This window comes from Columba livia, chromosome 22 (genome assembly GCF_036013475.1).
Source record: "Columba livia isolate bColLiv1 breed racing homer chromosome 22, bColLiv1.pat.W.v2, whole genome shotgun sequence".
NCBI lineage: Eukaryota > Metazoa > Chordata > Aves > Columbiformes > Columbidae > Columba > Columba livia.
In genome coordinates, this window is record NC_088623.1 from 3,798,437 (window position 1) to 3,814,288 (window position 15,852).

Here is a 15,852-nt window from a genome sequence, read left to right on the forward strand (position 1 = left end):
GAAGAATTTGGGGAGAACGTTGTGCAGTGTAGGGATGCTCTGTCAGAGGGCTTTGATGCCATGGTTTTAATTCCAGCTCTGAAGTTTATAGCGAGACTCCTAGAATTGCACAATGCATTATGTAAATCTCTTGAGTCTCTTTTATTTTCTTTGCCCTCGTTTTCCCTGCGGTTCGGGGGTGGAAGGTGCTCGACCATCTGGCGCTGGAGATGCCATGGAACCCTCAGCCCCCCCAGAGCTCTGCAGACCAGGAGCCAGGTGCCCATACTTTGCATTCAGCAAAAAGATTCCAGAAGGCAGATTACTTCTGAGTCTTTTAAATCATCTTATCTGCACAAATCAAAATATTCCAATTAATTTATCATTCCAGTTGAGCAGGGTGTATATAACCAAGTAAACAACAACAAGTTTCACTTCTTTATTTCTTTTTGTAGTGCTAAGGACTTAGTACCATTCTAGACGCTGTTTTCCATGTAAGGGCTGCACATGAATCCTGTTTGTTCACTGGGTAAACTGGAGATTCTGAATCCAGGCTGCTTTGGTTATGACACAGGTCATGAGGTTTGCTGCTTTAATTTTGAATTGTGCTCAATTGCAGCAGCGTCCATGGTGACTACCCACAATTAGGAATTAAAACAAATACCTTTAAAGTTTGTAGTGGCTACTGTCAAGGACAGATACAGTGGGACTGGCCATGGCATGGATAGCTGGGTAGGAGCGTCATGTTGTCCCATAATACCCAATCTTTTCAACTATCAGTTCCCGTAAGCTTTCAACGTGTACCTGTTAGGTGGAAAAAGCTGCCAATGCATCATAAAACTGCTGCCGCAAGCTCTCAAACCCTGCTGATGGAAATATGTCAGGGGATGGAGGCTTGTCCCAGCGGGGTCTGAAAGGCACATTCCACCGTTTGGTGTCTGAGGAGGAAACCTGTGTGGTCTTGAAAGCTTTGTCAGCTTTGACCTCTAAATTTGTCCAGTAAATGGAACCAAATTATTTACTCGGTCTGCAGGTTTGAGACATCAAACACAGCGGAGGAAAGCTCAGGGCCACGTCTCCTGAAATTGCCCACCGTAAATTCAGTCCAGGAGAATAATTACTTGAGGGTTTTCCCCCCCGAAGTTTATTTATGATTGTGAAAGATGTGAAAATAAGATGTGAAAAAAATCCTTATAAAGCTACTGCCTACATAGGATTAAGGATTAAACAGAGCCCTCAGACTATACATTCTTAATATTTCCCAGCACAGGAAAATGAACCACAGGCTAGCACCGTGTTTCACTTTTATTTTGCACGGTTCCTGCAGTGTAACCAGCCTTCCTGCACCCTCTCCCTCTGCAGCGCTTGCTCTCCCACATGCATAAAAGGAAAACAATCTTGTAACCTTTCTGAAGTGAAGCCAAAAAACCCTCGTTTGATCCTGGGGAGTCGTCTTCCCCGCTCCGTTCTCCTCCGCGGTGAGGCCGGGAGCGTTTGCAAGTCGTCCGTGGGAGCGTGGTTCAGTCTTGGTGCCGACACGAGCACGTGCGTTTGTCCGTCGGTCCGTGTCTTCGGCTGCTGTAGAGGTGGGCATGTGCTGGAGCTCGTTGCTGTGAAGAGTGAGAAGTGCTAATTGCAAAATTAAGACTTAAAGCTTGTAAGAAAGTCTTTGCGTTCCAGAGCAATGGAGGGAAGAAGAAACGTTGAGATTTGCTTAGGTTTCTTTGAGGTTGATCCCCGTTCCATCGCTTGTTTGAGACTCCAGCTCTATCATTTGAATTGCCAGTTACTGTTACTTCTTTTTAAAGCGTGGTTCACAGGTATTCCTGCTTTCTGACAGTAGCTGCCCAGAGCTGTACATTTACCTCCCACCAACACAGGGAACACATAGTGTTTCACCATTCCGATGAATTCTGCTCATCCCTGACAAGCACATGTCTCTGAGGTGGAATAGGGAAACTATAGAAACTTTAATATTGCATCTACTAGAACTTGCAAGGAGAAAGGCAGAACATGCCAAAATGTTTCTGCGGTACTTGTCCCCGTGAATTCACATCTACACTAAATGGCGTTAGATCCCTAATGGCTTGATGTAGCTCTAATCACGCTCCTCATTCAACGTGACATCTGTACAGAGGTTGATCAACTGGTGACATGCTCCAGTAACTTTATTTCAAATATTCTCAGCCATAATTGCTCATTTACAACTTGCAGAGGAAAGAAATCTGATTACACCGACCTCTCTTGTCATCTTCGCCCCATCCCCCATCACTTTTCCCCTTTTACTTCCAAATTTAAAAGAAAACACTGCCTCTGTTCTGTTCCCATTCCCCCTTTGGCGATGGGAGTTGGCATGAGCCAGCACACCTGGTTTTGCAGCCTAGTTAAGTATCTGGCTCTTCCCCATTAGTATGTTTGGCTTTTTTTCTTCCTTCAGAGGCATCCGATCCCACTGCAGAATGTACCCTGGGCAGCCCGGAGCTGCTTTCCCGAGAGGTCCCAGCTTCTCACTGGGATGGCTGGGGACCAGGACTTTGTCCGTGCTCAAACTCTTGCAACCTCTGCTTGGAATATAGAGCAAAGCAAGTCAGAGTGGGTAGGGTCCGAGTCTGCTTTTGCCATTTCCCCCTTGTTCTCCTCTTTCATCACTAAAGAAATAAAAGAAACAAACAAAAAAGCACAAAAAGGAAGGGATAGAAGATAGGGAAGAGGAGGAAGGAAACAATTTTCCAGGAGGTTTGATTCTGTCTATGCAGCAGGGAACATGTCCATGAAAACATTTGCTTCTTTAAAAGAAGGAAGTTTTTGAGGAAAAGTTCTTTTTTTGCTCGGCTTCACTCGATTGCTCCAAGAAGGTGCCGTTCACTTAAGGCACCGCTGGAAAGAGCCAACAAGCTGGAACCTGCTCGCTGGCACTGTAATTTCGAGGTGCCACATCCACATTTCAACACAGCACTCAGGGCTTGTAAAAGGAGGCTGGTGACACATCGTCTTAGCTCTGTATTTCCCACCAATGTTTATGGGGTGCCAAACTAAGGCTGAGCTTAGGAGCAGGCCTAGGGTGCTGAGACACTGGGGAGGGTCTCTCTACCTTTCCAGTAAAGTACAAAATTGGAAACTTCACTGTTTCTTCCATAGTGTTTTTCATTTTGCTGTTTCAGGTTTGCATGTTCTTGGAGATGTGAAGTATTAACCAGCTAAATTTTCATGTGTTAAACCAGGAAAAAGGAATCACAACTTTTAAATGCAGATAAGATGGTCTTTTCTGCTGTTTCAGCAACTAGAAAGATAACAGCGTTTATATGATACAGGCTTATGCCAGGGGAAAAAAGGGACTTTGATAGGAGCAGCTAGAAAAGTACATAAATTTGAGTATTAACAAAACGCCGGGTCTAAAGCCACTGATGGTGCTGGTGCCGGATGCGATCGTGTTGCTGAAGTGAGTGAATATGGACACGAAGCTGTTCAAGAAGACAATGAGGCGCCTCCGTGCCAGCATCTCATGCTGGATAATGTGCTGGTGTATGTTAATTTTTGGTGGCCATATCAGCTCCTGCTGATGCTCCAGGGCGAGGAGGAGACTGGGCGGCCACTGCCCCATCTCTGCTAAGGGGTTGTCGTAAAGAAAAGGCTTAAATAACCTTCCAACAGGATAATTAAAGATTGATTATACCTTAATTGTAAACCAGTATCCTAAGGCTCTGAAGGTAGCAGGTCGTTTCTCCTCTGCCTTTGAAGATAAGACAGAATGGCTGTGTTTTAATTACTGGAAGGTTTCTTGCATTTCCTGTGTCTGCAAGAGGCCAAGAACTGAAATGTATAGTAATTCTTGAATTTCTGCTGGAGAACATCACTATACGCTACTGAGTTTTTGCTTGGTCTTCAGATCCGGGTTTAAAACCAGCAGCATTAGAAGACGAACAAAACCAAAAAGGAGTCAATATCTTAGTTATCAGACCTGAGTCAAACGCACTGCCTGCTCTTTCCGAGAGCTTTTTCCTAAGAGTTGTTGGGTTTTAGTTTCATTCCTGTTATGTGGCTCAAACGGGACATTCCCGGGATGCTCTGTGTGCAAACAGAAGCAGCGAATATTGGGTTAGGAAACAGGGAGCTGCCACGTGCGAGGCCGATCTTACGGTTTGAGAAGCAGCAAAGCGTGACTTCCACCACCTCCATACTCGGGGCAGGGATGGGAACCCTCTGGCAGGTCTCATCATTTGCAGATAACATTTTCTCCCAGTTCTGGCGATGAACTTCTTTGTGTTTCCATGCAGGCTTGGGTTTTGTTTCCCGCAGTGACACTTTTTACCTCCAGCATGTGTAGGCACGTTCCTTTTAAATAGAAACTCAGCCATACAGCCATGGCTGTGCCCTTTCTGCACTAGTTTCTAAACAATGAATTTGGGCACAAACATCTTTCAGACCCCTAATCTTGCATTTGCTCTCTCAGTGGGCTCAGGGCATCCTAAGCTTTGCTCTGCTGCTCTGTACAAAGCGCTATGTCAGTCCTTACTGAAAAACTACCTGCACTGGTGAAAACTGTTTATCCCCCAGTTTATATGAAACAATTATTAGATAAAGCAGCGGTAGAGTATTTAGTACTTGTACCATCTTGGTTGTTTTCTGGGAGATTTAAGGTTTCTTGTGAGAAATCCCAGCTGCTCTGGGCTTGTGCAATCACTGCTTGTGATGGGTACGTGTGCATTCACGGAGCAAAAATAGCAGCGGTTCTAACTCCGTCCTTACAAACTACCAGTGCTGACAGAGCTGAGTTTCAAATTGTGGTAGTGAAGAATTTTAGTTTAGTTTGGGTAAGCATCCTTGGCTTCTGGAGGCTTTTTCGTAACATTCTAGCCTTTTCTGATAGTTTTTGCGAATTTACTGCTAACATTAAGAAGTTGGGATGTAGCAAAGTTGTTTTTTTGATTTGAGTGAAGCTGAAAATGCTGAGTTTTCTGTTTTGAGTTATTTTTGTGTTTTTAGTGAATGGAAGCAAACCAACTCTTTAAAAGTTTCTGCAACCGTTGACTATGCATCTGTTTGTGTGCTGGGGGAGAAGTCTCTCTTGGCATTGGACACACACAATTCAGAGAGATCATCGGAGAAGTGACTGTGTTGAGGACAGGCCGAGTGACATGGCTCATGGTTCATCCTGTTTGTCCCTTTTACCCTGTCCCGGTGACCCTGGTGCCCGTCCCCAGCATCTGCTCCCGTCTGTGCTGCTTTGTGGGCCGCTCACGTTCCCCATGTTGCTTCCCGGTGGGTCGGGGACAAACGTTCCTGCGAGGCGGCTGCGGGAGCTGTTCCAGCACGCCGAGCTGCCAGGCTTTGTCAACTCATTCCTGGCCTTTTGTCTGCAGTTTGTGAGTAACCGGAGCCCTTCCCTCTACCCCGACGTGACTGTACACGTTGGCTTATCTGAGCGGCAATTCCAGCCTGGGCCAAGGACCCGCCTTTGGGAACGCTTCTTTCTTCAGCCTTATTCAGCTTTGCCTTGTCTTGACTTGTTCTGCGATGCTCTGTAGGCTAACAGTGCATCTGGGAGCGAACCTGTGCCCGATGATGCCCGTTCAAATCCGAAAAAAAACAACTTTACATGTGAGTGTAGCTGCGTTTTGGTTGGTCGATGTGCCACGTGTGATGGTGTTTGAAAAGCTGGGGCCATGCAGACACTGCCATGGGTAATATTGCGCCAGGGGAGGTTGGGGTTGGATCCTGGGGAACAATTTCTTCCCCAAAGGGCTGTGGGGCATTGGAACAGGCTGCCCAGGGCAGTGCTGGAGTCACCATCCCTGGAGGGTTGGACAGATGGAGATGAGGTTCTCAGGACATGGGGCAGTGCCAGGCGTGGGTTATGGTTGAACTCCATGATCTTGAAGGTCTTTTCCAACCAAAACGACTCTATGATTCTTTGTACTCATGTACATGGACCCCAGCTCGAGTTAGGTGTGTTAAAGTAACGCCCAGATTCTTTTATATGGTATTTAAAGAAATCATTTGTAATTTGAGGCTTCATTCTTCTGACCAAGTCAAGTACAGGCAGCGGTTACGAACGCGCACATGGAGACTGGTGGCTGTTTAACAGAGTCTGAAATTCAAAGCTCGTTGTATTGAAGGCAAAACCAATCATTTCCATTTCTGGGTCTGTAAACGACATCTCCAAAGGCAAAATAACCTTATTTGGGTCTTCAAAACTCAAGTTGAAAGGAAACCCCATGCAAACCCTGTGCCATATCCCACCTGAAAATGTGAGGAAGAGGAGGTAAAGCCCAGCCAGAGCGTTGAAGGCTTGGGGGGCTGGGTCCCTACAGCCCCCTTCCATCTTCCTGCACGTGGGAACGGTTGCTCCTTTCTATTCAGAGCATATATTAAAATAAGAGATGGATAATTTTAATCACTCTGCATAATAGCTGATGTTCTGATCCTCATGCAGATTGGGGGGAACACAGGAGTATTCCTGTATGTGCAGCTTTAGGTGAGCAGGAGATGAAAGGGTTTGGAGAAATATTTAAAGCAAATGCCTCTGCTTTGCTGAAGTCACAGGGACTGAGGCCTCGCCAACACTAATAATACTAATTTAATTATTTTGCTTAGAAGTGCGATGTTTTTAGCAGGGCAATTGTTTAGACACATCCCCATGGGGGGTGAGTTCAAGCCTCGCTCCACGTTGACAAAATCGACTTGTGTTAGAAAGAAATAGCATCAGTGTCACACCAAACCTGCACAGGTGTCACTGCTTTTGAGCTGGGGTGGCTGAGGCAATAAATAAACTTCGTTGGCGAGGTCTGGAGCACGTGGTTCAAGTTGCACAGGTCTCAGTGCTTTGCTGAATCAGGACCAGAGCAGCCCGTGTGTGTTATAAAAACCAAAGTACTGATGTGCTGGCTGTGCCTCTGCAGGCTTGTGCCTCCTGTTTTAGCTTTTCCCGATGTTTTCTGCCTCTCCTGGTGTGGGATGCGCAGCTTCAGGGCATATTCACTCCATGAACGGTGTCTACCTCAGTAACTTTGACCACACCTTGGGAAAAAATAAGAGCTGCAAGGTCCTCTGCTTGCAAAGGATGAGCTGCTGGTACCTTCCAGCATCACACAAGCAAAAGACATAAACCAGGTGCTATGTACTAATATTCTTCCCTTGCATTATTTACTGTTGTAGTGTGTATTCCCTTGCTCTCCCGTCTAAGGTGACATCTCAGCTCCGGATTTTTGAGGATGACAATTATAATGAGACAAAGGAAGAGAGGCAGCTCAGGTTTGATTTGGATCCCTTTGCCCTTTTTAAAAATTGAAGATTTCTAACTCAGCAAAATCTCAGCCACATGAGAGCATGTTTTACATTCTGCCTGTTCGCAGACCTGATATATAGGGGCTTTATGCAGAGTCCGGGTATGTCACTGTTCTATTAATGATACAGCGAGGTGTTAGCTTGCCTTTGCTGATGCTGTCTTGTATTTTCCTTGTATTGGATGTGTAAGAATCCAATGTTAAATATAAACATAGATGCTTCTTTAGGGAATCCGTCTCATTCAGCTAGGAATGAAAGCTGTTTCACAGTTAGAAACTCTTTTTTCTTTTCTTTTGGTTGACTTCGTTTAATGAACAGTGGAACAGCCTGCACTAACTGCTGAAAAGGTACAAGTGATTTATCGTGACTTAGGATGGACAGAAGGTCATTTTGCAGACATCGTAGGTGTTCCCAGAAAAAGAAAACAAGACTCACTCCTCTCCATTGAAGAAAATGCAGGATTCTTTCTTTGCCCCTGCAAAGCTGAGCCAGACCACCCAGGGGCTGAGCTTAAAGAATAGTCTGGGCCTTGAGGGCAAGGTTTGCTCTGGACAGCCTGGCTGTTTGTCCCCGGCCACATCCTGGTAACCTGGGAGCACTGAGGGGTCCCTGCCCTGGGACCACCGCTGTGCTGGAGATAACCTGCTTTTAAGGGCGTCCTCAAGGCACCTCTTGGAAAACAGAGTTCAGTGGATGTGATGTGACCATAAGAGGCTGTTGTGACAGGATGAGCACAGGTTATCTCCTTGTCTATCTCCTTGTCTGTGTGTGCCAGGGCTGGCGCGGCTGCAGAGCTTAATCTGACACTTAAGCTCCTTTATCTGACTACGTTTTGAAGGACTTATTCCAGATCTCTACCAGAACAAGGAAGTGGAAAGTCAAGCTGAAACCCTGCAAGTATTTCCATACCCTGCCTCCGCCTGAGGCTTTCACGGCTGAACGTGGCGTTTGCTGGGACTGTGGAAGGAGCATCTTCGGCTGAAACTGCAGAGAGTGGAGGCAGGATCGGGGTGGGACGTGGTCCCTGCTCGGGGCTGTCAGGCTCTTGGCAAGGGCTTAGACCTGCTCAAGGAGGGTGTTTGCAGCAGGACCAGCTTTGGACCCTCCCTGGATAGTGCTGTTGCCCATGAGCCCTTGGGTGGGAGCAGCGACTCTGTTGCTGCTCATCTCACCCGACCTAAACAAGTGACGTTCTTGCGTCAGGAGGCGTCTGCCTGTCTGTCTGCCCATAAAAACCTCCTCAGTGCCATGTCAGCGCCTCGTGCCCTGGCACGGGTCAGCCTGTCACCCGCCCCAAGCCAGGTCAGTGACTCCAAGACCTGTGTTTGAAGGTGACATAACAGCATCCTTGACTTCGTTACAGTTTTTAGGTATTTGCCACTCATTTCACCAGGCTTCTCCTTTTCAAAAAAATCTCAATATGATTGCCACAGGTCCACAACTCACACTTTGCAGCAACTGACCTTCTCAAGGCATCCAGAAACGCTCCACATCGTAGCTAAGCCCTCACCCGCTTTGAATTAATTTCTTTGTTATCTAGACAGCAAACATGAAGCAACTTGCTCCATCAGTGTCTTGCTCTGGCATTACTGTAGCAGAGGCATTGAGCAGCCGGGGGAGTCTGACATCAGTCACTGTCTTATAAGTATATTCAGTTTCTCAATCACATGCAAACCGCTCCTTGTCTGTACTTGCAGAACCTCGCAAAGCCTTTGAGAAGCTGCTGTTCCCTCCTGCTGCAAAGCTAAATAACCTAGACCCGCCGGATGCCATGGTCATGTTATTTACGGGCTTTTCAGTCTCCGTGCAGCGCTCTGTGTGCCTCCAAGCCTGCAGTGAGCTCGGTGCATGTGGATGTTGACATCCTGAGCATCCCGAGATGTTGCATTTGCCGCAGCTGTTGTGAAAGCTGCTCAGTGCCCATGTGCCTTTGCGGGAAGGGATGTCTGGGATGTGTAGGTGACATGTTACAGATAAGCAATAACTCTCCCTTAGGCCGTGTTTACTCTCTGGTGACTCTCCTAGGTGTATTATGCGAGTTGTTGAGGAGCAGCCGCTTGGTCTCACCTTTGCGCTGTGTCTGTTCTGAGAAAAGCCTGGTAAGGGAATAAGAGCTATCAGTATTTGTGTCTGTGCTGTTCGTTTATTCCTGTTCCCAGCATGCAGAGGTACAGAATGCAATGTACAAAAGCATTTGGTATGTGCATATACATCTTTGGAGTGAGCGGGTTCCTAAGGTTGAGAGCAGGCACGCAGAGCGGAGGGAAACAATCCCTTTTAGTTTTGCATCTATCCAAATACATAAATAAAACATTGGTCCAAGAGGTGTTAGCGGAGGAGTGAAAATTGATACTTAAAACCCCACTGACCACAAAAAAAATGACTAGTATTTTCAGTTTTAGATATGTAGCTAAAACCCCCCCACTATGGATAGTAACACCCGTTGCCCCAAAGACACCACGACCTGTGGGATGATGGGAGGTTGTCTGGGAGGTTTGTTTTTCCTTCCGAGTTCTGTGAGTGGAGAATGTTTTAAGGGGTTCATACTCATTTGTATTTTAAAGCTGCTTATTCTGAAGCGCAAGACCAGGGGCTACGTCTTCAGCTGGCATAAATCTGCCTGGCTGCATGGAGATAAACTGATTTACGCTGACTGAAGATCTGGCCCTGAATGTAAGAAATGGAAGCAGGTGGATGTAATTTCTCTAAATTTCCACTCAAGCTGCACACGCCTGGAGCACCAGAAATTGAACAGCACTTTCCCTAAGAGTAAAAAAGTTATTAGCTTCATATTTGTGTTAGTGCTTCACTGCCCTCCCTCCTGACTTGATCATCCCGCGTAGCCACGGGCTGTCTCTGGCAATGACTCTGTCTCCCCAATAAAATTAAAAATCACTTTTGTTTCATATCTTTTTAATAAGACGTGTCCTTTTTAATAAAGGACTCTGCTCTTTAACGGGTGATGAGCTGATGAACAGCAGGCTCAGAGATTATTGCGTTTCCCTGATTTGAATTTCTCTTTCTGCATTTTGGATGCAACAATATAGCGAAGTAAATATCCCCAAAGACTCTGCACATGCAGCACGAACACGGTTTTGCTACCAGCGCCAGGTTGAAATTGGTGTCCAGTATAAGTGGATGCGTGGCTGTTGTGCAGTGAGATGTATGGAGTAGATTTTATTCTTGAATGTACAATATAGGAAAGAAGACTTCATGTTAGCCCTGCTCCTCCAGCCCAGAGAACTCTGTAAGCAACAGAAAACCTTCCTTTAATTAAACCAGAACCTCCAGCTCCGCTGCTACTCTGTGGTTTCTGAGGTTTTCCAGCGCAGAAAATATAACTGTGGGCTATGTTTTCAGGGATGGCAGAGCAAAGGCAATACAGTTGCAGTCTTTTTGCATGCTTCTAATCCTTAGGCTTTTCTGTGCCAGCTCATTGCTGCACAAGTTAGGACAACGCCAGGCTCTGCTGTGCCCAGGAGCTGCCTGGAGGATGCTGTGGCCATGGGGGTGCTGGGACTGTCTCAAAATCCAGGTGTGCAACAGGCAGAGTTCAAACCAGAAAATAACCCAAGGTAACTATTAGTGACTTGAACAGATTTTCTTTTGCTTATCAGCTCCCTACAGCAAATTTGGCAGTGGCGTGGAACGAACGGGGGCATCGCTTTCACAGTTAATTCAGGCGAGCTTCAGTACAGTTAGTGTTGAGCACATCAGAGGTTGTCACATTCAGATGCACATCTGGAAAGTTCTTAATGGTCAGACTAGTCCGGGTTTGCAGCACTCGCTCCTCCTTCATTCCAGGCACACAAATTTGTGCATCACTAGATGAAACACCTGAGCACTGGGCTCTGCCGGGACGCAAATGTGGAAACCAAGGCTGGGGATGGCTGTGCTGCCTACACAGCAGAAACACACCGTTTACACCGAGTGTGTAAATGATCCTAAACCAACCCTTGCAGTTACAAAGCTCAGAAACAGAACACATCTGTATTTTAAAAGGGTTATAGTGTCAGACTTGCCAGGGCATTGTGAGCAGGGGGAAGGTCATTTTACATGTTAAAACTTGTGTTGTCCTACTCAAACCTTGTGGATTTGGTTGGCTCAGAGTGGGAACAGAACTTGGTTGCATGATTGGGTGTTCAGCAGCTCTCCATGAACAGCCCTTGCTGCCAATGTTCATTTTAGCGCTGGGTACATCTTTCCAGCCACCATTTCTGGAGTGTCACTGAAGCCTCTGCTGATTTTTAAAAGGGGAAACAATGACAAGTTAACATTAATTTTTAAATTTCTGTGCAAGTTTTAAAATATTAGGGCCGTTCATCTTCTGGAGTAGCCTATGGTCTTTCTGTCGTGGCTTTTCATCTTCTTCCTCCCACTGTTTTTCCGTGTCGGAGCAATGATGGAGAGGAGCGGATTCCAGGTGTGTGAGCCATGCGACGGACGTTGACTGGTTGAGGTTCAGAAATTCCTACCCTGGGGTGGAGGGGGAAGTTAGAGGGAGGAGAAGCAAAAGAAAAGAAATGAGAAAATAAAGTAGGCTCCACCACCTGCCATGTAATGATCGGTTCTGGAGATAAGGCTGTTTTAAGGTGCATTCCAGACATAAGGGGTCCTGCCCAGACACGGCACAAAAGAAAAAGGAGACTTAAAACAACAGCCAGCTCCTCCTCCCCCCGGATCAGGTGCGCACACACATGAGAGAATAGCAAACCCTAATAAAAACCTCCCTCTTGGCCCATGTTTTCTTATAGTTTTATTTCAAAGCCCCCTTTCAGCACACGTGCACGTACAGCCCCTCTCATCAAGTCGACGCCTGTCACGGGGGGTTAAATGTAGGGGATCCGAAGCCAATCCAAATATCGGATCCCCCCGGCGAAGCACCGGGAAATGCCCCATCCCCTTCAGTCATCCTCGCGAGGAGACTTGTCTTTGTTAGAAAACTAAATTAAAAACAATTGCCCGTTTCTCCCTGGAAATGGAAAGGTTCCCTACGGCTATCCTTGGATGTGTGTGTCTCAAAATTAAAGCAGGATTAGACTTTAATGTTCCACCTCCTGCAGTAATTATGGCAGCGCGGGGCCTGATCCTGCTCCGCGCTTTGGCGTCCTGCAAAGTTGAAGTTTCCTAACGAATGGCAGAGATGGGAGCTGTAGGTTGATAAGAAAAGCAAGAAATGCAGCGCTCAGCCCTGTGTAATTAGTCTTCCCCCGTGTTATCTTTATGTTCCTGTGATTGTGAGCTATTCAGGATGGAGACAAGAATAAGGCCTTTATATTTTTCCGTGATGCTGCCGGTGGCACAATAAATGTCCATCTCGGGGGTACGCGGCGTGTCTGTCTTGGGGACAAGGGTAATATAAAGTTGCTAATTCACTGGGATTTGTCCCAGTGAAAACTGAAGAAGGAACAATGGGTAATTGCAACAGCATCTTAGGAAAATGCCAGCGTGATAAAAGTGGAATCGCCCAGTAAAAATATGTCGTAAAGCTCCTAAATTTCAGCCTCACTTGTCAGGCTGTTTCTAAGCAAATTTGCTCTCTGGTGGACTGTAAAAATCAAGTGGCAGACGCTGGCTTTTGATGCAAAAATAGGAACATAACTCTGCAATTCAGAGGTTTTACCTTGAATCTTAGAGAGATTTTTTGGGGAGGAGGGGGGTGGTTTCTTTTGGAAAGGCAGTTATTTTTAGAAGGTAAGAGAATGACTGCTTTAATCCCTTTCAATCTTCTCTAAAATTAACATTGGTGTGAATTTTAATAAGTGCAGTAATAACAACTTGCAAGGTTGTGCACTGTGCCTATTATATATATCTTTTAAAATCTGCGTCAGAGTTTGGTCGCTTAAATCTTGTGTGGTTACTTCATCTGTGCCTTGCACGTGTGATAAGTGTTGGCCCAAATGGGGGCTGTGGGGAAGTGCTAGATACGCTGAGATTTTTTTGTCGGGAATGAGGGTCATTTTTGGGGGGTTTCACTTTTAACATGGGGGGAATTATTTGCAAAGAGTATAGCAGCACTGAGAAGAAACTACAGACAGATGCAGCTACTCATGCTGTATTACTGCATAAATACTCAATGCGAAAAGTAATGAAACTACAGAACTGAATGAGAATTAAAAACCCTGTTGCCATTTGATGCTTTGCTTCTGGCATTTCACCCTCAGTAAGAGATGATTTCTTATTACAAATAACTTGCTTTAAAATGAAATCCCCGTGAGCTTTCTTGTGCCCTCAAGTGAAAGGACTTGATTTCAGCTGCGTTTTGGGTGGCCTGCGGTGAAGGAGCCTGGAGGCCCCGGCCTTGGGCAGCGGTGGGAAGTGTATGGAGGAGGTTTAACGGGACCTGGACCTCTCAGAATGTGCTGGAACGAAGGGTGGGTGTGATGCTGTGTTATTCCTCAGCAGAAGAGCAAATTTCAGCAGTAGCACCATATTCTGCTGGGGAGGAGCTGGTGATGGTCATCACCTTTCTTCAATATAGGGATCAGTTGTCTTGAAATGCCACCAATCATAGAACCACTGATTGGAAGAGATCCTCAAGATCATTGAATCCAACCGTTAACCTGATTCAGTGTAGGCCTGTATAAAATATCGCAGGTTTTGCTGTCAAATCCTCGGTTAACAGTGCTTTCCATGCATGGATGTGCCCAGCCGGGCACAGCAGTGTGGAGAACGTGCCGGCATCTCGCCCTCATCGTCTCCATCCATCCCCAGTCACACACGGTTGTCTCTCGTGAAGATGGTGGGATCTCAAGCAGCCTCTGCCTTTGCAGGACCTTGGAGGAGAAGCATTGGCAACAACAATAAGTCACGGCAGCATTTGGATGTGGAGATGGACACCCCCACTGGCTGCCTGAAGGGCACAGCTCCCGTCCCTCCAAACAAGGAGGAAAAAAATAAAAATCTTCCCTTTTTTTATTAAAAAAGATGTGACAAGTAGTAATAAACGCTTGTGTGAACTGCTGAAGGCAACTCTCTTTATATCTATAGGTGATGACTTCTCGAGTAGTTGTATTCATAAAAATTCAGCTGGATTTCTCTCACCTCTGGGCCTGCGCTCCCCCTGGCTCGAGTAACCAGCAGCCCTGGTCGTGCCGTGTGCTTGTACCCGTGTCATTGTTGACCCCACTAAATGGCTGCGGGTTCCCCGTGTGTAGGGCTTTGATGGCAGATAGTAATTTATTGTTTATTAGAGGAACCTGGAGAAGGTTCCGGCCTTGTGCTGTCACCGGGCGCAGGCCGGAGCCGGCGAGGCGGCTGGTGCAGGAGCCGCAGTCTGGATCTGAGTGACAAATGGTCACATTGGAAGAGAAAGGGAGTATTTTTTGTTGTTCTCTTTTAAATAGGAAGCTGAGGGCAGGGGCCGTGGCTTCTTGAGGCTGCTCGGCAGACTGTGCGCCTCCATCCGCTGAATCTTTGTCTGGTGTTTTCATAGACGTGGTTTTTCTCCACTTTCTCTGCAGTCTCTTATTTATTATGACAGTATGTGCTCACTCTTGTGGGGCAGCGCTGATTCTGACCCTGGATCTCCTCTGGGCCGCTTCCATCGTGTGAGCTCATACCCTGCCCGGTTTGACTTCTGGTGGATCCACGTGCTTAATTCTGCCTTTTTCACTTATTTCAGAAGTTCTTTGCTCATCCCTTCAAATGCGGCCAAAATTTCCTTCCAGATTTTGCTTCTTGCCTCAATATTAATTCCCTCCCTCCCATCCCTGCGACTGTTTCAGTAGATTTGGCCAACGATGGAGATGTTGGAATTTTATTAGAAATAAATATGAAATTCAAATTAAGGTCCACATGGAAAATATGTCTATAAATATTTGAAAAGATGTGAGCTGAGGCAGGTTTCTTCCCCTTTGGGTCAAAGGCAGTGTTGATGTACAAAGGTATTTTGGCACTTTTGAGCAGTTTTAAACAACCTTTAAAATATGTATTCAAATCAATTCAAAATGGGCTAAAGCCCACAGAAAGGTTAGGCTCTCTTTTCCAGTCATTTCCTGAATTCTAGTTTCCTTATCTTAAAGCATTGTATAGCTTTCTGCCCATTTAGTCCATTTCTATTCAACTCATGCAAGTTTCCACATAATTACTTAGCCCCATCTAATTCCCTAAGGTCCCAAAATGCAAAACAATTCTCCACAAGACAGAGATTACTTTTTACAAGCTTTAACAGGATAAAAAAAAAATAAAAGGCATTAAAACGATGTGATCTAAGGTAGAGTTTCACTGCTGAACCGTTTTCCACAAGACTTCATTTAGCAGATAGCAGATATTACGTGATTGAGTGTAACGAGGGTTTGGGTCTGTCCTCGCGCCGCTACCAAGTCACCTTCAATGGGGCAGAGTCACAGAGGATGCAAACTGACGGTATTTCTCTGAGTTCAGCACAACCTGTGCGATCTGAAGACCCTGCTGTAAGACCCGGATCCTGATGTCAACGAGCAGAAAATCAACCCCAGTGAGATTCTGAATTCGCAGGCGTTAGGAAGAGGCATTTGTGTTTGATCTGTTGGAACACTTGCTCACCCAACGTGCTTTTCCGCTCATGTATTTGTCACTGGGGCCAGGAATTGCTCCCGTTTTCACCAA

At 46.1% G+C, this 15,852-nt stretch overlaps 1 protein-coding gene across 2 annotated transcripts in view; it reads left to right on the forward strand.

Moving 5' to 3' along the window:
• The window catches only part of PLXNA2 (plexin A2), a 452,864-nt gene that overhangs the window by 43,861 nt on the left and 393,151 nt on the right, over positions 1-15,852 (forward strand). The gene's annotated exons all lie outside the window — the stretch shown is intronic.